Raw genomic sequence first — 27,066 nt, forward strand, 5'->3', positions numbered from 1 at the left:
ATTCACGTCCTAATAATGCTTGTGTCATTGTGAATAAGAACCTGCATCACTCATGCCAACTCTGGGTTCCCATTAGGATATGTTTGTTCATTTGCTTCTTAGGTCAGTGGGCTTAAAATTTTCTCAATATTATTAATTAAAATCATTTTGAACACATATCCCCTTATCTGAATATTTACATATTTATAAATTCTAGCTTGTATGACCCCCATTATTGTGGCATAGTATAAACACTGTAAATGCATATCAAAGGAGAAATTTATAGACTGAGATAAAAAATTAATAAAAAGAGAAGGTCTTACATACCTCTGGGCTGCACATAATCACTTTACAGAAAACTGAGAACTCCTAGACAGGAAAGACCTAAGCTCATTCATTCACAGAGCGCTTAGCAGCACAGATCTAATACTAAAGAAATTCCTAGGAATCGAAAGGGCCATGCTGAATTAAAAAATCAATAAATAAAAAATAAAAAAAACTTCTTACTAATGCTCCTACCTGTTTAAACTGCAGTCAGACTGGCAGCTATCAAGAATACAAACAAAAATAAGTGTTGGTGAGGATGTGGGGAAAAAGGCACACTCATACATTGCTGGTGGGACCGCAAATTGGTGCAGCCAATATGGAAAGCAGTATGGAGATCCCTTGGAAAACTTGTAATGAAACCACCATTTGACCCAGCTATCCCCCTCCTAGGTCTATACCCAAAGGACTTAAAAACAGCATACTACAGGGACAGAGCCACATCAATGTTTATAGCAGCACAATTCACAGTAGCTAAATTGTGGAACCAACCTAGATGCCCTTCAGTAGATGAATGGATAGGGAAACTTTGGTAAATATACACAATGGAACATTACTCATAATTAAAAGAGAATAAAATCATGGCATTTTCAGGTAAATGGATGGAGTTGGAGAATATCATAATAAATGAAGTAAGCCAATCCCAAAAAACCAAATGCCGAATGTATCAGAGAAATATGGGTGCTGATCCATAATGGGAATGGGGACAGAGCATGGAGGAATGGAGGAACTTTAGATGGGGCAAAGGGGAGGCAGGGGAAGAGAGGGGGCAAGGGGGTAGGAATGATGATGGAATGAGTTAGACATCATTACCCTAAGTACATGTATGAAGACACGATTGGTGTGAAAATACTTTGTGTACAATGAGTAACTTGAAAAATTGTGCATTGTATGTGTAATATGAAATGAATTTTATTCTGCCATTGTGTATAACAAATTAGAGTAATTAAATAATTTAATAAAAAATAAAAGATAAAAAATAAAAAAAATAAAATTTTAGTATATATTTTAGTTGTAATAAAAGATACAGCAGAAATGTCAAGCAATCAAAAACCAACTCTTTTTCTTTCCCAGAAGTGAGTGGCAAATAGTTAATATTATTTTTTTAAAGGGCCAATAGTAAAAATAGTCATTTGCTGGACATTTTAAGAGACAGTTATTATAATAATCACTTTATATGTACTCTCTTAGTTGGTCTTTACAATAATTGGGACACCATATTCCATCTCTATAGAGGCCATAAAACATATTTTAATCTATATTGGGGGTTTTGCAAACCATGACCTGTGGATCAAACCTGGTCCCCTGTCTGATTAAATGCTCTCCAGGAGCCAAGATTGATTTATATATTTTTAATTGATTGGAGGGAAAAAAAGGATATTTTGTAGCATGTAAAAATTATGTGAAATTTAGTGTTCATAACTAAAGTTTTATGAGAACATAGCTGTGGCCACTTATTTATGTATTGTTTATGATTGCTTTTGCACTACAATAACAGAATAAATTATTTCAATAGACATCATCCGACTTTTAAAATCTAAAATATTTAATATCTAATCTTTCACAAAATAATTTTGCTGATACGTGTACGCTAATGGAATCTCCTGGAATGTGCAGATTGCTGCTAGCATCGTCATAAGGCATAGTCTTGATAACAATTCAATTTGGAAATGGAAGTTCACAGAGGTTAAATCACTTATCCACACACTTAGAAGATGGCAGAACCAGAGGTTTTTAGGAAATATTTTTAAGGTTGAAATAGGCCTTTTATCTCATCCAAAGTTCAGACCCCTTTCAATGATGGTCTCTTCTGGCTGTTTAACGTAGTTAGTCATGCCCAATATAACTTCCCCAATGCATCCATGTCTTCTCTATACTCTCATGCCTAGGTTTTAATAACATTATGGCTCTAGACAGAGCAGGGTGAGAGCAGCTCAGTGGAATATCAGCACGATTCACTCATTCACAGAACCTTTCATTCGATGTCCTTGGGTATCTCAGATCCACATCTGGCCCCTGAGTATGAGGCTCTGCCATCTCTGGCTGAGCTGAAAGTGATGAAAAGACCTGATAGAATGCTGGAGACCTCATTACTGGCTCTTTGCCTACAGAAACTCAACCAGCTTATCAATCCCGAGGAACTTCAAACTCACACTGGCTCGGCTGGTTCCTTGCAGATGCCTGTAACAAGCTGCTCTGCCCAACTGAGATCAGAAGCTAATAGACAAGGCTCTGCATATGCTCTTCTCTCCTGCAGGGAATGTCCCTTTTTTCCCCCACTTTCGTTGAACTAGAGCCTCCTAGAGTCTCAGCCACTCCTGGGATGTAATCTGGTTACTGTAAACTGCAAATTACAATGCCTTCATGGACAGTATCCTGAAATATGAACATAATGTCTGGTCCAATTACAGCTAGAACTTCACTTCTAAGCAAGAACAACTTATGCTCGCAGGCTGTTGACTATGCAAAGTTACAAGAACAGCTTTCACATATGTTAGTCTCATTGAATCCTCCAAGAAAACTGGATTTTATTATTTCCCTTTTACAGATGAAGACAAAGGCACTCAAAACTAATTAAGTAGCATATATTTTGTTTGTAGCTGGTAGGCAATAGATCTGACCATTAAACCTTGAGCTTTCTGACGCTTAGTGTCTTTCATTTCGGTAAAGGAGCTTGCCATGAAGTCAGTTTGTTCCTGCCTTTTAAACACAAGAAAATAAATACCTCTTCTCTCCCAAACCATGGCATTATATTCTATATTCTTTATAATTGGGATGCTGCACAGTAGGATTTCAACAATGGGATGGGTTTAAATTTATTACTTAAATTTTAAAATTATTATTTAAGCAACCTGATCTTTAATTTCATCTGTAAAAGGGGAATAATGACATGCCCACCTTGTAGGGTTGTTGTGAGAATTAAATAAAAGCATGTTGGTATTCTACTCATATAAAATGTTCAGATGCTGGACATGATGGTGCACACTTGTAATACTAGTGACTTGAGAGGCTGAGATAGGAGGATTGCAAGTTTGAGGCCAGCCTTAGCCACTTGGTGGGAACCTGTCTCAAAATAAAAAAATAAAAGAGGGCTGGGAATGTAGCTCAGTGGTGAAGCACTCCTGGGTTAGATCCCTAGTACCAATAAAATAAATAAATAAATTCAGAAAAGGCAAATTTATATAGACAGAAAATAGATTGGTGGTTTCCTAAAGTTGGGGACAATGGTTTTGAGAAAATGGGGAGTTATTAATAGGTCTGAAGTTTATGTTGGGGATAATGAAAATGATCAAAAATTGATTGTAGTGATACTTGCACAACTCTGGATATACTCAAAAATCATTGAATTATGTACTTCACATGAATTAACTATATGACATATGAATTTTAAAAGAATGTAGATAACAGTGCTTACCACAACAACTTACACAAATTAACTGCTTTCTAAGTGTTGGTTCCTGACAGTTTGAGGCAGAGACAAGACCAAGCTCATTTATGTTTCTTCTGGTGGATAAAACTAGATTCCATGCTGCAAGTCAGGTGCAGTCGCGTGTCTGAGTCTTGGTCAAGGGAATGCAAGCTCCAGTCCATGGAATAGAACAAGACTGTTCCATAAAAACACTTCCCCTCACAAGCCTTTATGTTTTCTTCTCCTTCCACCAACTTGATACAAATAATCTTTTTGGCCGTGGAAGTCACACGCTGAAGATGAAGGAACTACAAGGTGGAAAAATTACTGTCCAGATGAGAGTTGCCCATTGGATGAGAAGACCAGTTTTAGACCATGTGAGAAATAAAATAAGGTTCTATATTGTTTAAACCATCACTCCATTTTGAGACTTGATAGTTAACAACAACTAGTATTATTGTAAGTAATACATTATTGTTAGTTTTCACCTTTCCAACCTGAGGATAAATGATCACCTTTGTCATATACCTGAAATAAACTGTGGACATACTGGGTTGAGGGTCCTGAGTACATACAGGAAATGTTGCTTGTCTTATTTTACCATTATTTTAGTACTTACAAATAGTCATTGGACAGTTTGGAGTGAGTATGAAGCTTCTAATTATCCTTCCCAACTTGGGGAAGCAGAGTCCTTGTTTTGCCCTCCACTGCCTTCACGAAGGGCCAAATGAACAGCAGGCACCATGCAATCGAACTGTGAGCAGCTGCAGGGTGCAGAGGAAGCTCAGGTGGCCCTGCGCCTACCACCCCATGAATCTCTCTTTTTCTCCTTCATGGAGGACACTGTGTCCATCTTCTTCATTTCCCCTTTGTTAACAGGGAAAATAATACAAAGCAAAGATTTGACCCAATAAAATTAGGTATCATCCTTGCTGAGTGCTTCCTAATTCATTCTCTAAACATGGAAAGCAAAGAGAGCTATTGGCTCTCTTGGTGAATAACACCCAAATATGTGGTTGCTATTGTCTATCATCTGGAGTATTTGCTATCCGAAGATAAAGCACCAAGTCATTCTTTAGAAAAGGTGAACAAAGCACAATGAAAGGTGACAGACTGGAGAGGAACCAATCATTGAGGGAAGATATTCTCAGTTTATGAGCCTCTTTCCTCATTTAAGGGTGTCAAATTGAGCCAACAACTTTCCCCTTGTGTCTGTCCTTGTGAGGACCTGTGGTCCTATAAAGTGAAAGTGCTTTCAGGTCGTACAAAAAACTAGTGATTCCTGTAAAGTCCTTTTACATAGCTTAATTAATCTTCAATAAGTTTATTGCATAAGTATTGTTATTAGCACCACTTAAGAGAGGGAAATTGGGTCTTATAGAAGTTGAACGAGGAAGTGTCCCCATGATAACACAGGTGATAAATAGCAGAGCTGGCCCTCTACTTGGGAATTGAGCAGGGCTGAAGGCCTGTCTCTATCCACCATAACTTCCAATGGCTCTAGACAAGTAAAATGCATTATCAAGATAAATTGATCTTCTCTTAGAGAATCCAGCAGATTCTGAGGATACTCAAAACCAAAATACCTTCCCTTGTAGAGGCAGAACATTCTCCAGGCCTCCCTGTGTTCAGGCATAGAGTGGCCAAAAGAATAATAAAACAGATCAGAAAAGAACAAAGGCCCCAGAGACAGGCCTGCCTAAACATGATTCATAGTCATTCACAGGCTCAGACTCCCAGATTTGAGTATCAGATCACTGCAGGTAGAAATGTAAACTTCCAAATAGGAAGCATGTCTGCCTGCTGAAAATAGCTTCCCTCCCCCAGCACTAAGTCATAAAGAAAGAAAAAAAGCATCTGAATTTCTCTTTGCTTCCTGTTTGCTGGGCAGTTCCTTTTTTTCCCCTTCAAACTCATGGTCCCATTGTGTTGCTATTTCTTCTTAGTATGCTTTATTTAAACCAGATGGAGCAGTAGCATTTTGAAGTTAGTTCTGAAGCCCAAGGGGATAGCATCATAAATAAGTAAACAAATGAACAATTCAGCCATTGAGAAATCAGGCAAGAATGAGTCTAACAACAGAGCTGGAAAAGTAGCTGAAAATCTACTCCATGAAGAAAGATCTGAAAGTGACCAGAGTTTTCTTTGCTTAACCACACTGACTTCTTTCTGTAAACTGGGGACTAGTGAGGAAGCAGAAAGGGAATATTTAGTGGCCCTCTGTCCACTTTGCATCATCAATATATCCACATGTTATCCCACTGTTAAGAAGCATTTGTTTATCACCTATGAAAGTAAGATATTTAAGTGCTGGTTTTCTCTAAACATGTTCTCTTTCCTTTAAGTCTTATATAATTCAACTATCATCGCATTTGAGGCTTAATTTAAAGGAAACCATAAGTTGAGTTAATTCACTGTGAAGGGTTATGGAAGTTATATTTATTCCAGACAGTTAGCGGCAATGTTATGGAGTATCTATTATATGCCTGACTCAGTGCCAGGTTCTGGGAATACAAACATAAAAAAGGCTCAGCCCCTGCCCTTAAGAATTTCACAGCCCACTTGGAGGGACATATATTCACAAACTAAGGGAAAGAAGTATTATAGGTATTAAGATACAAAAGAGTCCATGAGATATCTAGTGATCAGCTCTAATGAGGGAGAGAGTGTATATAGGGAAAAAAAGAAGATAGTGTGGTTTAGTAAAGGAGACCTGCTTCTGACTATCTAGAAGATCCAAGACGCTGTTAACCAAGGAGAAGCAGATGAGAAAATGGTCTGGCAGAGAGAATAAGAAGAATGGGGACAAGTGACCAATGGCATAAAACAACCTGAGGTCAATGGTCATTGTAAACACTTGAACCAGAATGGGAAATAGACTCTGAGGGAAAGAAATGAGAAGCAGTCCTAGGAGTAAAGAGGGTGCATCATTTGTTGCTGCATGGGTCATGGAACTCTCTCTCATGGACTATGGGAGACTCTGAAAGACTTGAAACAACAGAGTGAATATGATCCAATTTGCACTTTAGAAGATCACCTTGGCAACCATGTGGAGGATGGACTGGAGGTGTTGAGGCTGGGAGCAGAGAGAACAGTGAGGGGGCGATGGCAGCAGTCCAGGTGGGAGGGACAGGGCCTGATCTTAGTAGCAGCAGTGGGTATGTAAGGAAAAGAAAGCGGACAGATGTTAAGAAGGTAGAAATCTGGGTTCTAGTCTCAGCTTTGGTATAATACATCTCTGTGAGCTTAGAAAAGCCCTTTCTTTTCTGGTCCTGTGTCCTAACTTATAAGATGAGAGGGAGATATTTCTTGGTACTTGAGAATGCCTTTTCTACATGTGTGTGCTTATTCATTCACTGGATAAGCCAGTCAGGTAGTCAAGGAAAGCACTCCTTCCTTCATTCACACTTCTGAGGATCTTGCTATGAAAAAGCAAAATGGTAATACAAAGAACTCAACCAAGGAAACAAAAGATACTTAAGATCCATAAACATTCTCTGATCATGCATTAAGTAAAAGTACACATCGTTGTGTGGTACAGAAATAATGGGAATAAAAATGACCAAGATGTGGTCTCTGTCCTCTTGGAGAGAAAGAGGCAGCCTATGATTAATTCAATTCAACAAATGCTAAGTACCTGTTTGCAAAGTATTTTGTCTGTCAAAGTGAAGAAACAGGAATAGGACATGGTCCCTGACATGAACTCTTTTATAGACACATCTGGAGAGACGTGATATTACTATTAGGTATTATAGAGCATGTGGGAATCCAGAGATAAAAGAGACATTTTTACCACGTCAAAAATCCATCTTTGATTTTTGGCACAGCAAAAAGAAGTATTAATGCATTCTCTGTGATCCATGCCTGATAAGAGTCCCCTTCATACAAGGAGGTAAAACAAAGGGCACTTTATTTTAAGTAAAGAAGACTTTTTCTATGGGCCAGATCCTATACTAGGTATTCTGCCTCTTTGACCTCAGAGAAACCAGTGAGTGTTCATAACATGGCCCTATGGTGAAGAGAAATTGAGAAATTCTACCTCATGAGCCAAAATACCTTGCATAATACCTAGTGTGTAGTAGATTCTTAATAAATGTTCAATGGAAGTAAACAATATTTTCATTACTTAAAATAAAGTTGACTCTAAAATAACAAATACTTGATATTTAAATGTCCAAATAGTACACTTAGAAAAAAATACTTTTATGTAAGACGTAATAAATAATTTACCAAACTACAGGAAACTTGCTTGTTGTGATAAAAATTCATAAAAGATTTCTAAACAGCAAGATCTACGTTTCTAATATGCTTTAAGGTGCATTTGCTTGACCAACTTGCTTCTTTAAGCTAGGGTGAGTTCAGTGATTGGAGCTTCCCTTAAGAGAAATTAATTGCAACCCTTTAAATACTCCAAGCTGTTCTGTTTCTAAACATCAACTCTGGAAAGACCACACTTGGGTATGGCATTGCTTAGAAAAAAACACAATGTCTTAAGACACATGGAAAGTGGGGATTTTCCTAGTTACCTAACCGAGAAAAGTTGCTGACTTGGCAAATGGGATAATGTAAAAAGCTTTAAAACAAATTAGAGGTACTAACAATGCAGGTGGGATTTAAAAAGATCATGCACTGAATTGTGATAGTTTTTCATGAAGAGCTGGAAAAAAATATGGCTTATAACTTAAAATATTTGGCCAGTAAGAAATGTTTCTATATATGACTTGCTATAGGTTTGGTTCTTGGACTTTGAACTGTCATAGGCCAGTGGAAGTTGCCACCTTACTGTCTACCACAGGAGAGAGGACACATAGTAAAAACAGTAATTTCTTAGGGGATTTTGGTCATATGCTGGCTTGGTTGTTATTCAGACTGTGCCACTAGCTATTATAACCTTGGACAATTAACCTCATAAAGTCCTGTATATCTTATAAGATAATGTCTATTTTATAGGGTTCTTATGGTAAATCTATGAGATAATAGATATAAATAGCTTAGTACAGTGCTTGGCATATAAGTATAGTAAGCATTAGTATTATAATTAGTTTTGCTGAAAGAGAAATGTTCTTTTTTCCCAAAATTGGTGAAAAAAATTGTTTCAAACATTTCTGAGACTGAAATAAAATATTTAGATGATGGATTTGAAGAGATGGAAGTGGGTGTTTCATTTTAATATAATTGTAATATGCTGAAGAACATAGCAGCACCTTGTGCCAATCATGAACAATTCCTCATAGTAAAATTATTTGGAGACTGAATCTGGACTTATGTATGGTGTCTTACTAAATATATACTTTTATTTGCTATTTGGTAACATAAGTCTCTTCTGAATGCTGTTTGATGATATAACACAAAAAACACTAGCACAGAAGGACCCCAATTTAAATCTCATTGCTGTCATGTAATGACTGTGAGCTCTGGCAAAACAAAAACTTTCTGAGCTTCAGTTTCCACATTCATAAGTAGGGATAATAATTGTGCTTACATTTCAGATGATTTTGGAAGAATTTAATGAGATAATAATATCTTTACCGAGTTTTGCTATATTCCAAGTTCCGGCAGACTGTACTAATTATTTTATCCTTACCATATCCTATGTTAGCTTTCAGAAGACTGGCTGTACAGTCAGGCTATGCAGGCAAGTGTTCAGAACCAGCCAGGAGTAATCAGGTGACCTGACCAGCACAAGGCTGCTAAATGATAGCCCAAAATACCAGTAGTTCTTGTTGCATTAGAGGTAAGTTAGGTCTTTTACAGGTGAGGGATAGGATGCAGGTAGAGGTCTGGCAGGGCAGAGAAAATAGTTCTGCACATACACCAACATCAGAAAGTTTGAGTCCTGTGGTCAAGCTACAAGTTTCCAGAGGTCATCACAAATAACTGCTCCTGAATGTCTATCTAGAACAGACATCTAGTGTCCCAATAAAGGCAGACATGAGCAGGAAGGTAAAAGCCCCAAATATGCCAAATGGGTTGAAAAGGATGGAGAGAAGAAAACAAACCATACCTAAGGGCTCTGACCCAAGAAGTCCCCACAGGACTCCTAGGGCCTTAGGGAGAAGGTATGAAAGGGAGCAGATCTGAAATGGGCTGCCAGAGAGGGAAAAAGAGAGCACACACAAGCATATGTTGTGACCTTTATGTCTTTGAAAATTACTTTTAAGATTTCTGTGGCCCTCAGGGTCAGAGGCAGGGACCATAAATAAATTATTTCTCCTACTTTTAAGGAAGTTATTTAACCCCTGAGCCTGGTTTTATCTTTAAGATTAGTATAAGAAAATTATTTACATTGGAATACTATGTATTTGTAATAAAGAGTAGAGAGGATTTCTATATACTGAAGTATTTCTTCATACTGAAGTATAAAGATCTCTAAGACACATCATTAATGAAAAAAAAAGACCAGTGTGGAATAGAGTGTAAGGGATGCATTTTTGGTATAGAAAGAGGTAAAAACTGTCTACCACCCACCCACCCACCCATACACACACACACACACACACACACACACACACACTGCTGTATTTGCAAAGGAAACCCCAGAAAGAAAGAAGACCCTCACAAAAAAAAAAATTAAACTAAAAATCATCATTGGCTATGTGAGATAGATGAAGATAGAAGAGGAACAAAACTTTTTTATAAATACTTAATAAAAATTTAAAAAACATAAAAAATAATGTTTAAATTATTTAAAATTAGGATAACAGTACATAGTTTATAAGATTATTTTGAGGAATAAATTAAATAATGTATTTAAAGAGCTTAGATAGGACTTGGCAAGTAGAAGGCATTATTAAATACACAGTAGTGGGAATTGCCATTTTCATGGCCTCCACATTTTGCAGGGCCAAGGTGAGTGGTAGACCAGCTACAGGGGTTCTCTTTGAGGCTTAAGGAGCAGACACCGTGGGGACCTCCTAATTTACCCCCAGGTCATTCAGTCAGATTCCAGGGATTCAGGGCAAAAATGCCCACCCAGAAATAAAAGTGAAGCCCTTTACTCAGAAATCTGAGCAAAGTGGAAAGAACTGTAAGCCCAACACAGACCAGATCCAACCAGGATTCCATGAGTTAGAAACTATTTTAAAATGAGAATGCCTTAGAACAAAATGAGAGAAGATGAACAGATGCCAATGGAATGTCATTTGATTCTACTGTGTCCTAAAAAAGCTTCAATGTCCTTAAAGCATACATTTTTGGGAGTTAATTGAAAATGCCACAGTGGAATGAGAATAATAAAAATAAAAAAAACTGGCTTTGAATAGAACCCTTTGTGTGGTCACAAAATTAAAAATCTTCATTTTTATTCCATCTTATACTAAAACAGAGAATTTAATAACCAGACACAAAAGGAAGGAAACTACAATTAATCATGCGTATTCAGATACTGTAACCAGAACAATTGCTCTAGTATTGCCTGGTTTACTTAGAGGGATGCTGAGTGGCTGACAAAATACTCTAATTATTTTAGTATTTTTATAAGGATTAAACACATAGCATTTTTAACCATTTTTGGTTACTTGTTGGGAAAACAGCACACAGTGGAATATCTTGACTCTGTGAAATGCTTCTCTAAATAGTTTCTATAAAAGGAGTAAGCAGTAGGCACCCATGCATAGCTGCCATATTGTTAGCTATGGTTAAAAATTCCAGCTCAGAAACAGATCTGAACATAAATTCTGTCAATCATTGATTGATTTGCTTTGGATAAGTTACTTTACCTTGCTGAACTTCAATTTTCCTATCAGTTAAACAGAGACAAATATAACCCCTACCATTTAGGGATGTTATGAGATCAAAAGAGAAAATATTTAAGATACTTACAATAATGCCTGGAATATAGTTAAGTATTAAGTAAATGTTAGTTCTTACTGTTATCATCTATCATTCTCGTATCTGTCCAGTAAAACATAATTTAGAGATCCTGTCAGGTCATCTTTTGGGTTATATAAAAAAAAATCCAAGAACAATAAGACACTATCCTTGTATATAGGAGTTTTCAGCCCAATAGGGGGACATGAGTTAAAAAAAGGTAATATTGTATGGGATGCCAAGTATACTGGGGTGAAAAAAATAAGGAGTGGTTAATTCTGCCACAGGAAGAAGGATGGGGCTTCATAGAAGCTGGTGCTGAACATAGGGCCTGAAATGGGTGCATACAAGGCACTCAGGACAAAAGCAGCAGGAACGGAACGGCACAGATACCGGGACAACCAGGCCTTGACAGAAAGGGGCAAAAGTCTAGTTTGTCTGGATCTTAAGGGGAAAAAATGAGCCTGCTTGACAGGATAAGGCTAAAGAGGGGGGCCAGGAACCACCTCACACAGGACTGAGTACACAATGAGGTTTCTGTCATTTTGTGTGTTTGACAGGTCAACTTCTTTAATTAGAAGTTGAGAGAGAGTCAGCACTGCTCTCTGCCAGGGGAACGTCCTTAGGGTGTTCCACATTACTATGGTGGAGGATAATTTTTTTTACTTCTTTTGTCAGCTTTAGAAGATACTGAAGGTGTCTTGCCTGATCTTGCCAGAACTTACCATCTTTGCAAACTTAGTGTTGACTTGGGATAAGGATATGTCAGCAAATTCCCCCTGCTCCTCTCTGTCTGTCTCTCTCTTTTTTTCTTTTTACCTGCATGCTCTTAAACAGGCAGTTCAGTCTAGTACAAAAGGATTAACAGAGTTAGAAGTAAGTACTGGTTTTAAAAACAATTTTTTTAGGGGTGTGGTGAAATAGAGATCTAGACATATAATTTCAAACATCTTTTGTTAACCTGGAATTCTTTTTACTTTTGTGAATCTCAATTTCCTTATCTATAAAGAGGTTGAATTAGACCTATCTCATGGGATGCTAAGTGCATGAAATTACAAAGTATCTAGTACAAAGACTGAAAGAGCTGTGTGAATGGTAGCTGTCATTGTTGCCTATAGAAGTCAAATAGGTGATTTGGATGACAGCCTTAGAAGAGAAAAACAATCTGTTAAAGGCAGAAGGAGGCTGGTGTGGGTAGAGACAGAGGAAGCAAGGTCAGCTTGCTCTGCTAATTGTGCCATGTACTTATTGGGCTAGACTCAGTGAAAGCTCTAATTCCTATATATTGTACTGAGTTTGGAGATGCTCGGATCTCTCTCCCTGCCCCACCCTTCCAGGTATACACAAAAACTTCCCCTAGCTAGATGAGCTTCATGGAGCAATAAAAGTCAACTAAAGCATTACCTCTTAGACTTTTAAAGTTACTGCAGGTCTCCAGACCGGAGCAGAAAGAGATGCTAACAGGTAAGATTTGCTACAAGCAATTTTACCATAATCCATACAAACATCTTTAGACGACAGGATGGAAAGCCGGCAAATGCATACTGTTGGTAAGGGACTGCAGTTCTTCCCAAATGTACTATGAATGATAACATAGTGATATATCAATCCAGTCCCCTATGGGGAAAATACATTATCTTCTATGTTACGTCGGTGCTGTTCCAGCATCTCACAGACAAGATTGAATTCTTATATAGCCCTAGGAAAACAACATGCGTTTTCCTTCACCTAGCATCTTTAACTGGTAAAACTCATTATCTCTGCAGGCCACAAATGTGTTTATAATGAAGGTCACTTTTAATGGAAAATAAATCTGTTTTAACACATCACAAAATCCTACTATTTGTCCTATAAACCTGCTAATAAAAAATAGCGATCAGGAAACAAAATAGGACTTTATTAATCTATGTACTTTAATTATAATGTTTAATAATGTCAAGTATTAATAAAAGGGTACACATGAAAATATCAGTAACAAAATTCTGTTTGTACCATCTAAATATTCTGTCATTTCTATGTCAACTATCTGGAAAAGTTTTTTTTTTTTTAACGTTTTTTAGAAATAGTTGGACACAATACCATTATTTTATTTATTTATTTTTATGTGGTGCTGAGGATCAAACCCAGGGCCTCGCACATGCTATACAAGTGCTCTACCACTGAGCTACAATCCTAGCTCAAAAGTGTTTGTTTTTAGATGAGAGCTCTGAAAAGCCATGTAAAGAAAATATATCAATTTAACCTAATATTCACCAGGAAAATGTTATTAATAGTGCTGAAAAATAGGAAACAACTTAAAAATATTTTAATAGTAGAAAATTGGCTAAAGCTATACTATTGCTTCCAACACAATCCTTAGATTACTTGAAATTTCGCTTTAACTAACACACACACACAGAGTAATGACATAAAGAAATGGTCATGAAAAGAGAGGTTATCAACTATCATATACAGCATGATTTCAGTTTACAAGACATAGGGAAAAATGAAAAAGACTTAATATAAAATCAGTAAGAATTATTTTTTGGTTATTTTATTCTTTATTTTATAGTTTAAAAAATACCAATAAAATACTACTTTAAGATATTTAAGCCAGGCTTGGTGGTGCACACCTGTAATCCCAGCAGCTCAGGAGGCAGAGGCAGGAGGATGGCAAGTTCAAAGCCAACCTCAGCAATTTAGCAAGGCCCTAAGCAATTTAGTAAGACCCTGCTCAAAATAAAATAAAATAAAATAAAATTAAAAGGTATGGGGATGTGGTTCAGTGATTAAGCACCTCTGGATTCAATCCCTGATACCAAAAAATAAAAATAAATAAATATTTAATTTTTAAAGTGAAGGGTACATATTAAAACATGAACAACTTGCCAATTTAAAAAAATATTTTTAATGTATTTTAAATGACATTGTCAAATACTTCTTTTATAATGTAACTGAAGTGAATCAAGATAGGAAGTTGCACCTAAAGTGTAATCTCCACTATGGATTTCATGTATACAAATAGGATTGAAATAAAATAAGCCTGAAAATTCAACTGGTGGGAGACTCTGGGTCCTAGAAATTATCAGTCATTTCTTTTTTTTAAATAAATATGCTTCTGTATTTTTTAAAGTTTCAATAATAAATGTGTAATACCATTATAATTAGAAGATTTTAAAAACAATATACAATTCAGCGGCAAAAATTAAACCTTAAAGTTACTGAAATATGGAAGTAAGGGCTGGCTTTTGAGCAACAGCAACGTAAGATGGCAGCCACCATGGGCTCAGACAATGTATAAAAGCCAAATACAGAGGCTTAAAATACAATGTGAACCTAAATACCCAGAAGCACACCCCTTTGTAAGATTTGTAATAAAAATTAATATGAAGTTAATAGTTCTAATGGATGGTGGACCCAAGAGTCACATCAGTGCTAACCAAATGGCAGAATTAATATAGCATCAAAATTGTTCTGTAAGAGTTGTAGCACTTAATGATGTCTAAAGAAAATATGAAACTCCCTCAGCTGTTGGAAGGACAGTGTTACAGCAATTTATCACAAAGAAAAAACCACAGGCCTCCTCTTCATTCAACTTAAGTGGTCTTTATATTCCACAGTGGTAAATTTTCTAAATACATCTTATATACCTCAAAATACTGAAAAGAAAGTTCCCATTCAAAGGCAATTTATCTTAAGATACTGTAAATAACATTAATTTTTTGTTAATTTGAAATAGTGTAAGTTGTGCTATAATAACAAAAAAAGTCACTGAAATATTAAGTCATATAAATGAAACTTCTGATCTTCTAAGTCCAAATCTCCTTGACATTTCATATTGCTAACAGGATTTAACAAAATGGGGTAAAAAATCCTATGTCAATTAATTAAGGTAGAAACATTTACAGTTTTAACTTACTTTCATTAGTTTATTTGTTAAAGCATGCCATTAAAAGATTTACAGGTTCCTTGGCAATGAATTATTTGTGCAATATCTCTCTCTCTCTCTCTCTCTCTCTCTCTCTCACTCACTTATGAAGGCTTATTATGTATGGCTCTTGGAAATCTAGAGTCTGAAAGACAAACGAAGGTAGAGTTGCAGTCATTAAACAAACCAATATAATTTTCAACTTAAAATTTTTAAAACCAGTCAAATTTCCACTTAAAAATCATTTAAGAATATTTATTAAGCTCCTAGTACATGACAGATATTACTCTAGGTGCCAGGGTTATAGCAATATAGAAGTGCCTGCAAGTGGTATTGGAGATAGTATATTCCTCTCATAGGACATATTAAGGCAGTGGCTGGGTGACTACTTGGCAATGTTGTCCTACAGGGAATCCAAATAAGCAAGGTGACAATGCTCTAGCATATGCATTTCTTTTGAAAGGTCAATGGACCTTTATTATTTATTTATTTATATGTGGTGCTGAGAATCAAACCCAGTGTCTCACACTAGGCACTAGGCAAGCACTCTACCACTGAGCCACAACCCCATCCCCTTATGCATTTCTTAGTCTGGAAATTTCCCATTCCCACCCTCCCTTTCCCACCACCACCCATCCGCACTTGCACAATTCCCTATAAAGTAATTTATAGAAAGGGTTCAAGGTAATTTATACTGATTTACACAAAGGGTCACATGTAGTGGGTCATCTTGAGCAGTGATCCCAGGGAGGAGAGTGAATATGGAAGGAGAGGAAAGAATACAAATTGTGCCATTGAGCTATTTACTGTTGTGAGCACTTGGGGCTCCCTCCCTCTGGGACCTTCTGAGAAGCATACATAATGCAGTTTGGAACTTTCTGTCCAAGAGATGAGAAGGAAAACTTCTATCTTCCAGTTCCCTTACTCTCCAGTTGTCAAGATTTGCCAATGGGGTGCCAACTCCCTTGCACTTCCAGTTTTGTGCATACCAGAGGAGTGAGTAGACTCCTGGTTAGAGTGCAAGGACAGGCGTGGCAGTTGGGGCAAAGTGATTTCAGGTTATGGCTGTGTGAATTTGGTTGCTGCGGCAATGCCTTGAGTTACTTTGACAGAAAAGATGTACAGTTGAATTCAAGCACACCACCATTAAGATTTCCCTAAGCCATACAAGAAAATCATTGTTAATATTTAAGTTACATACATGAAATCACAAGTATTTTGTCCCTTAATCATCAAAATCAATTCACGATGTAGATTATATTTTCACCTCAATTTTAAATATGAGGAAACAGTTTTCTAGAATCTAAGTGGTCTGCCTGCCTGAAGTCATCAATGGTGGACAGAGATGAGCCTGTTGAACCCTAGAATATGGCGTCTACCAGTGCCAATAAGTGTCCACATAACTCCTAACTGGGAATGTAGAAGTAGGAACCAGTTGCTCTTAGGAGTTGCTGCTTTTGTATCTTTGACTAGAGTGAGTTCCTTGAGGATGGAAACCATGCCTTCCACATGCTAATCTCTCGTAGTTAGCTATGTATGACACGCAAGAAGTACACAATACTTTTGAGACCAGTTGAGTGTCAGTTCCTTCCAGTAAGTAGTGGTTCCTGAGAGCAGGAACCACATCTGATCTTCCTTGTATTGTGGCACCCAGCAGAGTTAAATCAATCTTTTTTGATCCTGACAAGATGGAATTTTCCAGAAGGTAGAACATAGTGGTTAAGAATGTTGACTTTATGTCAGATGGGCCTGGATTAGTGCTCCACCTTTGATACCTATTATACAATCTTAAGCAAACTATGTAATAATATTCCTAAGCCACAGCTTTTTTACCTGTAAAAAGGCATTATACTCACTGTATTACATCACAGGGCTGTGGGGAAGATTGTATGACACATGTAAAATAATTCATTATTAGTACCTGGCACATAGCAAGTGTAACAAATGTAATTCTATAATCTTAGTATATTCATGCTAAGTTTCAAATTCCTAAATTGATCCAAAGATCATTATCTTTTAAAGTATAATCTATACCATGGCCACTGTGGCATACAGGGAAAATCTCCATCCAGTAGAACAGTATCTGCTGGTGCTCAGCGAATATTTGTTGAATATTAAATGAAACAGTGAGTCATGGTTACTTTTGGAGGAATCACTAGCCCATACCCCCAAAACAAATTAGTAGAAATTACTAACACCTGTAAGGAGAAAAATATCAGTGATCCATGTTCTGACTGTAAACAAAGAAGAGAAACAGCTATGTAACCTGTGGAAGATATAAGAACATAAAACAATGCCAGAAATTTGGGAATCATTTCAAGACAGTGTGATCTGGCTGCAGGTGTACTTGCCTTGCATGGATTCCAGGTTCAGTCCCTAGTACTGTGAAAAAAAGATTGCTCATTAAGCAGCAAACCACAGTGTAAAGTAAAGTCAACCTCAGCTTGCTTTGTAGCCAATTAATCTGGGCAGACTTTTAAATCACACAGGCTGGAAAATGAACACAGTGTTTCATTTGGCAACATTACAATTACTACCCCAGTGTTGGTAATATTCTTTAGACTGCCCATGATGCTTTGTGGCTGAGCAGGAAGTTCAGAGTTTAATTTAGCTTTCTGAATATCTGCAGATTTTGTTTATAACAGAAAGCTTTAGGTTATATAACTGTCTTGTCTTTTGTTTCAGAAGGTGAATCTTGACTTTTCAAATTATTGACACAGGTCCTCAGGGGCAGATGTGGTTGTACCGAGATTTGATTTCTCCCAAATAGCTTAGAATGTAACACTTGACTTCCCTAACAATTGGAAGGGGAAAGAAGATTCTGAGCTGAAGTAGGTGGTCACTGAAAAGACAGATTAAAGTCTCTGAAAATCCATCTAGGCTCTCTTCCCATTTTAACTCTCCCCTAGTGTTGCCCATATTGCACTGGATTGGTCTGTTCCCCCTCACCAATCCCTGCTGCAGTAGGCATTTTGAGAAGGGTTTTAAAGAAAAGTGTTAATAAGGAAAATGTAACATGATGAAAGAGGCTTAAGAAAGCAAATGAGGGAGGAATATGAGGCAAATACACTGTCATGAACTATTCCGTTCAAGGCATTCAGAAATCATTAAATTGAATTAATATAGGCTCTACAAGGTACTTTCCATCTACACCAGAAGATATGTAAAGCCCATAATTTCAGTATAACACATAGTAAGCACTAAGATGGATGATTTTTAGGAACACAGAGGAGGGCCACTGGAAAGAGAAAGAGTAATCAAAGACAAATTAGCAACAATATACAGTTTACATAACATGTTCCTATTTACAGACTTGGATGGCATAATTAAAGCTTGTAACTGCTGCAAGGACATTCACGTAGTTAGTAGGACATAGAGGACATTGAGGGCTTAGACGTGGATCTAAATTTTCTGACTCAAAAATTTTGTGTTTTTTTCCAGTAGTGACAGGAAGTTGAGGGCATGGAGAGTCATTTCATAACAACATACTCCAGAAATAAAACCAAAATGTACCCCAGCACTACAAAAAAAGTAAATGAAACTTATTATTATGATGCTGCTGCTGCTGCTGCTGCTGCTGCTGCTGCTGCTAGGGATTGAACCCAGGGCCTTGTGCATGGGGGGCAAGCACTCTACCAACTGAGCTATATCCCCAGCCCAAAACACATACTATTAATGAAGTCTATTAGTTATAAAGATGCTAATAGCTATTATCTGTAATGCTAATAAACATATCCAATACTTATGAAGCCCTAACTGCATGAAAAGGTTTATGATAAATGCTTAACATGAACTTTCCCATTTAGTCTATTAGCCTCTTTTGACAAATGCAATGCTTGGTACTTAGATTACATGACATCTCTAAGGTCCTGTACAACCAGTACGTGAGCACCTCTGACTATAAAACCATGTCAACAGTTGCCTCCTACACCCCTCGTTGTGCTAGAAATACAAAGTACTATATGCAATTCAAAACCAGATGTGCATTCTTTCTTGTCTTGTACATACATTGAGAACTAGATCAAGAAGATGACCCATCCATGAAAGGCCAAAATATTATTAATAAGCTGTGGACAGGGAAAGGGTCTCTTTTTATGGGTCAATATCTGTAGAGGCTATGACCACTTGAGCTACTAGGGCACTGTTGTACGGTTGAAGGTTGACAGATAACCAGCCTTCCAGAGTTTCTCCTTATTTAGATGCCTCTGTGGCATCGTTTACTGCAAAAGGAGGTCTTCCCAGGTGACTGGATGACGTCCGTGTGTCACTTGACGTCAAGTGAGTCATTTGACTGTCATCGTGCAGCAGGCACCTCAGTGCAGATCAAGTTCACCCTGTGGGAGTCCTGCGAATTTCCTGGTGAATTTTATATTTATTCTGAAGTAATTGCACTTGACACCCAGGGCTGACTAACATTTATGTGGGACCAAGATAAGTTCCCAGCTAGCCATCTTTTGTAGTTGTGAAGAAAGTTACAGGAAGAAAAACATAATTGGACAATAAGATGAAGGTGAGCATGCAAATATAATAGCTAGACCCTGGATAGAGGGCAAAATAAAGCATGAGTGTTCCACTGCCTTCTTTGTTAGGGTTTATAGGAAGTCTTGCTAATCAAAGTGTGCTCCATGGGCAAAAGTCGCAAAATCAGCAACTGCCCTGGGAGCTTCCTAAAATTATAGAAGCTCAAGTCATTCCCAGAGCTTCTGAGTTAGAATCTACCTTTTGACAAGATCCCCAGATTATTCATAAGTACATGAATGTTTGAAAAGCCCTCTGATAGAATATGCACATCCTTTCTTTTAAGAATTTTTTATTAAATACTTTAATTGAAAGTTGAATTAACATAAAAAGGGAAAGAAACAAATATGACATAAATGATTCTAGGCAAATTATCATACTAGTTATATAACAGTTTCACCTGTTTTCTTTCCATTTTAATCCTTCCAAAAACCTCTGATCTTCTGTCTTCTTACAGATAAGGATATTGTCCAAAAAGTTAAAAAAAATTCATCCCTAAAGAAGAATTTGAACCTAGATATTCCAGCTCTGGACTCCAAACTTTTCCTATAAGTTAGAAAAATGCAGAAGGCCACTTTAACATGGACCAGTCAGAACAAGCAGGTCTCACACTGAGACCTGAAGAATGGGTTATCTCCAGAAGAGAATTTCAGAGGAAAAGAACACCAGGACAATATATTTGGAGATAGGCATGAGAAAATATTTTTCAGGAGAAGGCTGAAGAAAATATTTAAACGTGGGACACATCTCTACATGAGTAGCATGATAGAAATGATGGAAACCAGATCATGGAAGGCCTTGAAAGCTGGACTGGAGTATTGCATTTTTGGCAACTTTTAGAGTGGCATAAGGAAGAGATTTGCAGAAGATAAATATTCCAGTTTCATTCATTAAGCTTTTATTGTAGATTTTAATATGTGTTGGGAAATATGCTTTAAAAAAAAAGATGAATAAATCCCAAGATACACTTTAGAAAACTCTCCACTGCACTGTGGCAATTGTACCATCTGTAATTCTGCACTTGCTTCATCAATTGCTGGCTATATCCCAGGAGACCTGACTTCACTTTTTTCTGACTGGGTCATACAGTATTTGTCAGAGGGCTTGAGAGTGTCCACAGATGAAGAGAGACTTGGCTAGGAACATAGATGTCTGCTGAGCAGGGCATTGGGTGAATGACTCATCTCTAGATTATCAAGCATGTGGAGTTAAATTGCCAGAGTAGACCTGAAAATAAATATATTCCTAGACTGAAGTCATGAAAGTAGGACATGTTTTTTACTAAGGGTCACATAAGCAACGTGATTCCTCAACAATTTCTTAGCAAAACATAAACTGTTGTTTCAGAAAAAAAATACAACTATATAAGTACTAAAAAATTAGTTTAACATTATGTGAAGATTAAGAAAAAATAAAGTGGGTGGAGAAGGGACAGAAAATGGTAAGAAAAAGGAGGAGAAAGAGAATATCGCATGGTGAAAAGATAATTTATTGAGACTTTTACATTTGTTCATATTCATTATCTACTTTAATAATTATCTAACTCCATGTGATAAATATTATGTCCACTTAACAGATAAGGAAACTGACATTACTAGAGATTAAGTAGAAGATCTAAGATGACATTGATGGTAAGTGTTAGGGCAGAATTCAAACATTCGGTCCACTAAACTCCCAGGAGATTCTGAAGTAGACAGAATCTACTCCAGGTTACTTAATTTCTCTAACTTTAATAGTGGTAAATCTGTTGTATACGATAAATTCAATAAATAATAGCTATCATTATAGGAGTTCTTTTAAAAGGATCAACTAAGTCATTGCTAATAGCTATAATTCTTTCCCTCTGGTTCCAAATTTGAGGATCAAAATTTCCCAGGAATTCTTAGTATTTTTGGCAAAGAATGCTCAAATATTCCATAGACTAAATCAATAGTATCTCATACATATATGTCCTAGTAAACATTAAATGTACATAGGTTATGCTATGACTAACTTTTTAAATGTCTCAGTATATCATTGAGTATTATCTCTATCAAAAGAAACTAAAAATACAAGCACTCAGGTAGTTAAAAGAGTAGTACTTGTAGTATTTCAAAGGGGAATGAATATGCATGTAATCTTTATAGTATCAACCCTGAAGCAGACAGAGGAGCAGCCAACTGAGGCCTACATCTTGCCTCTCTGCTTCTTAGATCAATGATGCCCATCTCTGTCTTCTTTTTTTTTTAATTAGTTGTTCATGACAATACAATGATCTTGACATATCATACATTTGATTCAAATGGGGTATGAATTCTCATTTTTCCACGTGTACAGGTTGCAGGATCACATTGGTTATACCGCCACGTATATACATACTGCAACACTAGTGTCTATTTTATTCTGCTGCCCTTCCTATACCCCCTCCCCTCCCCTCCTCTCCCTTCCCCTCCCCTCCCATCACCTCTCTATACTTCTTAATGACTGTTCTCTCTCCTAGTATTCTGTTCATGGCAGAGATGTGATTTTTTTTTCTAATGAAAAAATAGATCCTTTTACTTTCTTGCTCAAAACCATTTAATTGACCTTACTACTTTCAACCTTAAAAAAAAAAAAAAAAATCAAACTCCAACAGGGAATACAGATCTTTCTGTGATTTGGGACTTTCCTAACAATCCAGGCCCCATCAGAAATTAATCTAAATTCCAGTTCATTGAACTACTTCCCCTTCCTAGCGCAGGCTGAGTGTTCTCTCTGTGTGTGTCCTACTTTTCTACTCTGTTCCTTCTTTCCACTCTTCAGGGCTGACTTCTCAATAGATCACATCTTAGATTTGACATTTCTCCCAGGGAGCCTTCTCTGATCATCTCATCAAGTTGAGCTCCTCCCTTAGCAGCCTATAAGACCCTTATAGTATTGATTACATTGCATTACATTGGTCTCATAACCACACTATAAGCTTTATGAGGATGTAAATCATCTTTGATTTTTACTACAACATCTATCACCATGCCCGGCATATAACATAGCAGGTGCTCAATAAAGATCTGCTGAGATCATTTTAAAACTACAGGAGAGTCCTATCTCCAAAGATTGGGGAGCACATTTTCTTTTCCTTCTTTGGATTATTTTAATTTCAGTAGAAGAAAAGTACAGACCAATAAATCTATAGTCAGAGCCCCACCCATAGAGACAGAGTCATTATTAAAGCTGACCGCAAGGAGCCGGCAGCCCTGGCAGCAAGTCTTGTGGTCCCTAGCCCCATCTCTTATCTTCAGTCCCTGACTTTTCCTATTAGCCAGTGAAATTAATACCAATTTTCTTCTCTATAAAGACTTCAGGGTCTCTCAGTTTTGTAAGGAACTAGTGGTAAATATTAATCAATAGTTTGGTGGGCATTACTTTAATGTACAGTCAGCCCTCCATATCCCTGTGCATTCTAACAAACTTAGATAGAAAATATTAGAAAAAAATTATATTTGTGCTGAGCACATACAGACTTTTCCCTTATCATTGTTTCCTAAACAATACAGTATAACAACTGTTTGTATAGTATTTACATTGTATTTGGTATTCTAAGTAACCTAATGATGATTTTAAAATACACAGAACAATATGATGATTCCTAAAAGAATTAAAAATAGATCTACTATATGATCCAGCAATCCCACTTTTAGGTATAGGTCCAAAGAAAATGAAATCAGCATACCAAAGAGATTCCTGCACCTGTAATTCCAGTGACTCAGGAGGCTGAGGTAGAAGGATAGCAAGTTCAAAGCCAGCCTCAGTTACTTAGTGAGGCCCTAAGCAACTTAGTGAGAACTTTTCTCAAAAATAATAAAAAAATAAATAAATAAGGGCTGAGCATGTAGCTCAGTGGTTATGTACCTCTGGATTCAATCCCCCATGAGAGAGAAAGAGAGAGAGAGAGAGAGAGAGAGAGAGAGAGAGATCCCTGCATGCTCATGTTTATTGCATTAATATCAACAATAACTAAGACATAAAATCAATCCAAGTGCCCATCAACAGATAATTGCATAAAGAAAATGTGTTATCTTTATGTAGATAAAGAAAATATGATTATACATATATAATGTACACAAAAAGAGCTGGGGGAGACATTCAGCTGAAAAGAAGAATAAAAAACTGTTACTTGCAGCAAAATGAAGCTGGGGGACTCTATATTAAGTGGAATAAGTCAGATGAGGAAAGATAAATACTGTATATATGAAAGCTAAAAAGTTGAGTTGAATGTCAAATAGTGATTACTAAAGGTTGAAGGGGTGGAGATAAGGAGGCTGAATTTGATTAGTAGTATCAAATGCAAAAATGTATCATGCTTTTGCATGTGTAAATATATCACATTAATATGTATAATATGTTAATAAAAATAAAATACTTAAAAATAAAGTATAGAGAGGATGTTCAGAGATTATAAGAAAATACCATGCCATTTCATGGATATTGATATCTGTGGGGAGTCCTGGAACAAATCCCTCCTGGATACCCTGGGACTACTACTATACTGTTATGAGAATTATATAATACATGTGCTGAGCTTGCACAAGTCTTTTTTTTTTTTTTTCCAGTGCTTTTCAAAATATATCCCTGTTGTGATTTGGATGTGTGTTTATCACAACAGGGATAAATCACACACAAAAGCTCACATGTGAGATAATGCAAGAAGGTTCAGAAGAGAAATATTGGGTTGTAAGAGTCTTAACCCAGTCAGTGAATTAACTGAGTGGTAACTGAAGTGATAGTGCATGGCTGGAGGAGGTGAGAATTGGGGGAGTGGCTTTGGGTATATATTTTTATCTGGCCAGGTTGAGTCTCTTTGCTTTCTGATCACCATGTAGGCTGCTTCCCTCTGCCACGATGTTCTGCCTCACCTTGAGCCCCAAGGGATGGAGCCTGCCATCATATAGACCTCAGAAACCATGAGCCCTCAAATAAACTTTTTATCCTCTACAATTCTGCTGGTTGGGTCTTTTAGTCACGGTGGCAAAAAATTGACTAAAACAATCCCAAAAAGAATTAGTTCATTATCACAGATCATGCCCATTTTACAGATAGAAATATGAAGATAGAAAGGTCAAAGGATGATTTCCTTTAGAGCACATAACAAAAAGTTTTTGAAAAGGGATGCTTTCTCTAATTCCACTCCTTCCCTTTGATCCCATCATTCTAACTTCTACATCATCTTTAATGCTGTTTGTTTTTTTATAACTATGTTCTCCTGCTAGACTTTAAGCTCCTTGCAGGAGGGCTAAGTCTCATTTTTCTTTTTGTCCCTAGCTTGGGACCCAGAATTGTGTAGGGGTGCAAAAAATATTATTGGAATGTTTGCCTAACTCTTATAAACACTTGGCCAACCATGTTCTTAGGTTCAATGTCAGGGAAACATCCCTGCTTTGTGATATACCAAAGGAAAAAATATTTCAGCTTCAAAAGAAACTTAAGTATTTTATATTATCCTTCACTTTCCCCCTCTTGATTCTACTTCCTTTTTACCCCTGAACTGAGAATTGATTTTACTAAACACTTCATTTAAACTTCTTCAGTTAAAAGGAGCTCTTATCTCTTCAAGAAAATGCAAAGTACCTCTTAACATTAAAAAGTCCTAGATTTTTCCTTTGAAGCAAGAACATGATTTGGACATCAGTGGCTCCAAACACCATCAACACAAATGTGTGAAAGCGATCCTCTGCAATTTTAAATTGAAATAATTAACCTAATTTAGATTATTTAACTTTTTGTTTTTCGCTTTAACAATAGAGGAACTACTTAAATACATTTTTCAAGTAAACAAGGTCTCCTACATATTAATGCAGATGGAATTCTGTGTGGAAGTTAATGGGTTACTTACTGCCACATCCTAAAAGAGGCTGCTAGACAAAAAGGAACAGCTGAAGGTTTTGCAGAGGCTTAGTCACATGATTCAATAGTAACAGGGAATGAGAGGGGAAAACAAAAATAAAAACAAAAGCAACTGTTCAATTAGTGCAGATGGAGAAAAACATCCCGTAAGCTAATTGATTATAGCTATCATGACAGCTGATTATGGTTGCTGCCTGTAAAAACACGGGGTGGGGTGGGGTGGAGGAAGCTTGCCCACACCCCCATACACAAGCAAACCCTCATGGCACTCTTTGGCTGCCTTTCCTTGGTAAAATACCCTTCAAATGAATGATCCAATATAATCCAGTCCTGTTCCAATAATAGAGTGAACCCAATGATGTGGCATTATGGTGGGAGGTCTGATCTGCCCACAGAGCATTAGGCAACCTTACTGATTGTGGTTTGGAACGCTTAGGAGCTGGATGTGTTGTTACATTATTGTGTGGAAAGGCAGAGCCTTTGGAATATATCCTTTTTGAACCCATATGACTTACAAACAATGACATTATTACATCTGCTGACCCAATGTGTCTAGGTGTTTCTTTGGAAGTGAAGATGGATTTGCCTTCAAACCTACTCCCCCTGGTGCCCATGCTCCTCAAGGGGTTCTAAGAACAAATGTAGCGCATAGTTTTGGAAGGACAGACACAGACCACAAATAGCAAAGTATATTTGATATATTGTCTGATTGTGTTCTAGGGGCACAGTGGGAAGGACCACTCACTTTGCCCTGGGCAGCCAGGGATACAGGAATCTTCTCAAATCAGATCTTAGAACTGGGTTTCTAATGTCATTAGGAATTTGGCAAAGATTTGAAAAATCATTAGCACAGGAGCTAGAAAAATTAACTTTTTAAATAAAAAGCTATTTTGTCACTTTTGAGAGTAGGTAATATAACTAATACAAAATGGGAGGAAATATGTGCCAGCAGGGAAGCTAGGTTCATGGAATCCTTAGGAGACATTCCATGCTCTGGAAGCAAGGAGCAGATCTCTGTGGCTGGGAGATGGAGGTGGTGATGATGGAATTCTCATTTTAGCAGGATAACTCTGCTGTCAGAGTGGAGAGTGGATTGAGAGTTTGTCCCCATAAGCTCTGTCTACATATTACTCTCTTGACTCTGCAACTAGAATTCTATATACTACTGTGGGCTAGACAATCTTAGGCAGAAGAATGGCATCTAACCTGAATTATATGTAAGTAACTAAAATCCTTTCTGTTACCAAGCTTTTATCCTACA

The 27,066-nt window shown here is 37.0% G+C and overlaps 1 protein-coding gene and 1 pseudogene across 11 annotated transcripts in view; one reads left to right on the forward strand and one right to left on the reverse strand.

Moving 5' to 3' along the window:
* Dlg2 (discs large MAGUK scaffold protein 2) overlaps positions 1–27,066 on the reverse strand; it is a 2,015,095-nt gene that overhangs the window by 210,664 nt on the left and 1,777,365 nt on the right. The window lies entirely within an intron of this gene.
* LOC114098537 (ubiquitin-conjugating enzyme E2 variant 1 pseudogene) lies at positions 14,794–15,100 on the forward strand (annotated as a pseudogene).

The sequence above is a fragment of the Marmota flaviventris genome, chromosome 9 (genome assembly GCF_047511675.1).
Source record: "Marmota flaviventris isolate mMarFla1 chromosome 9, mMarFla1.hap1, whole genome shotgun sequence".
NCBI classification, from domain to species: domain Eukaryota; kingdom Metazoa; phylum Chordata; class Mammalia; order Rodentia; family Sciuridae; genus Marmota; species Marmota flaviventris.